At 38.0% G+C, this 2,316-nt stretch overlaps 1 pseudogene; it reads left to right on the top strand.

The window, feature by feature from the left end:
- The first annotated feature begins 364 nt into the window (after positions 1-364).
- Positions 365-997, top strand: LOC141571028 (large ribosomal subunit protein eL15 pseudogene; annotated as a pseudogene).
- The last annotated feature ends 1,319 nt before the right edge of the window (positions 998-2,316 follow it).

Raw genomic sequence — 2,316 nt, 5'->3', positions numbered from 1 at the left:
AGCATAGAATCATAATTCACAAGGAGATGTTATTGTCTATCCAAGTATTCTAAAATGTAAACAAATTTCCACTAGAATGCCCACACAATAGAAAATAAATTGTCTTTATTATTTTGTGTGCTGATCAGTAGTTAATAAGATTTAATTAGAAAATTTAAAGCTGTTAACATAATATATGACACAAACACTCTAGATCAAATAAAAGAGTACTTTTACACATTATAAATTATTTCAGGTCTATTGAATGTAATTTTAGGTGTGATTATATTATAAAATTGATGTCACTAGATGTGTATATGTGCACTCGTTAAAAATATATATGGGTCTTCCTTTCTCTCTGGCCACAACCGTCAGGTAAGTCAAGATGTACTCCACGGCTCCTGGGTACATCCAGCAGCTATAGAGGAAGAAGCAGTCTGATGTAATGCGGTTCCTTCTCAGGGTTCACTTCTGGCAATACCACCAGCTCTCTGTGCTCCACAGCCCCCTCCTTCACCCCCCACCTCGGCCCCCAGCCCAATAAAGCACACAGTCTGTGATCAAGGCCAAGCAAGTTTATGTCATGTACCAGATTCGTGTACGCTGTGGTGGCAGCAAATGCCCAGTTCCTAATGGTGCAACTTATGGCAAGCCTGTCCATCACAGTGTTAACCAGCTAAAGTTTGCTCGAAGCCTTCAGTCTGTTGGCGAGGAGCGAGTTGGATGTCACTGTGGGGCTCTGAGAGTCCTGCATTTTCACTAGGTTGGTGAAGATTCCATGTACAAATTCTTTGAGGTTATACTCATTGATCCATTACATAAAGCTATCAAATGGAATCCTGATACCCAGTGGATTGCCAAACCAGTCCCCAAGCATAGGGAGATATGAGGGCTGACATCTGCAGGTCATAAGAGCAATGGCCTTGGAAAGGGCCACAAGTTCCACCATACTATTGGTCATTCTCGCTATGCAGCTTGGAGAAGGCGCAATACTCTCCAGCTCCTTTGTTACCGCTAATATGAGTAATGTTGGTAAATTCTTACCTAATAAACAATTTAGGGCAGTCATATTTGCTTAAAAGTATTCTTTAATTTGTCTGTTAAAACTAGTTGTCTGCAGATTGTTTTCATGAAAGTATTGTCAAATTATGAAAGTTAAAGTGCAATAATGTTTGAAGACTAAATGATGGTGTATCTTGTTTCTCATAAGATAAATACTTTGGTCTTTGCTTTATCTTATTAGGGAGTTGATATGTCAGTGTTTAAAATGCTGTGTGGTTATAACAGGTGTAAAATAAATTCTGTGAAAGGAGTGCAGAACTAGCCATGCAGATTTGTTGGTGCATGTGATGAAACCTACAGCTTTTATTGGGGTAATGCAGTGCTCTGTTGGTTTACTCTCAAGGGGCTGTTTTTTGGAGTTTGGCTAGGATAAACATTGTAAATAGAATTTTGCTTGGAAATGTGAAGGATCCTAAACCATTCTCACAATCAGGCAGAAAAATGAAAGTTGACTATGGGGCTCATATTTTTAGATTTAACCCAATATTTTGTTTACATAACTGCTGGTTCTGAAAGGAGAACAGTTTAAAGGAATGCCGCCATTATTAGGCAAATCAAACAGTTGTGTGGCAAGGAGGTTCTCTTACAAATGAAACAAACCTTGATTAACCTACACATAGTTGGCTTGGTCTCCACAATACGAGCGAAGTTCACAGAAGGTGGAGGCTGCTGGTTCAATCCCATGACTCCATGGGCTCTGCAGAATACTGAATTTCATGCAAAGTAGTAATGGTAATTACACTGGTGTATATTGAAACTGAAGGAAATTGAACATAAAGTAATTGAGAATTATTAACATTAAGGTTGTAATGTTAATTTGTGATCATTATGAACCCTCTAGCCACTTTAAGGGAAAAACTGTTTGGCTTTCTTTAAAAGCACTTCATTGACTTAGTTCAATCAGTCTTAAAAGTTATCTTGGATCAATCTGTTATTCATTATTCCCATAAGGACACTGAGAAAAGTTACATAATTGGTGTTAATACAAATTCATGGTTTCCAATCTAACCTTATGCATTGTCTCGGTATTTTGTGCATCCCTACTCAAATTAGGCCTCAAAATCCTTACCTTCCACAAAATCTACAAGCTGTCAGTTGTGCTCACCTTGATGTTAAAGCATAGACTAGGCTTCTGTTTCCCTGAGTGAATTAGAGTGTGTAGGAAATACAGAAGAGGAAGTGCCCAATTTCCAATTCTGGGTTTGCTGACTTAAAGAGTAGGTAGTTTGATTCCAAAATGTAATTGCTGTTTTCCTTGAACAAATTTTTTTTATT

This window comes from Rhinolophus sinicus, chromosome 17 (genome assembly GCF_057876585.1).
Source record: "Rhinolophus sinicus isolate RSI-liver-muscle chromosome 17, RSI-T2T, whole genome shotgun sequence".
NCBI lineage: Eukaryota > Metazoa > Chordata > Mammalia > Chiroptera > Rhinolophidae > Rhinolophus > Rhinolophus sinicus.
This window is presented reverse-complemented; position numbering and strand designations above follow the sequence as displayed.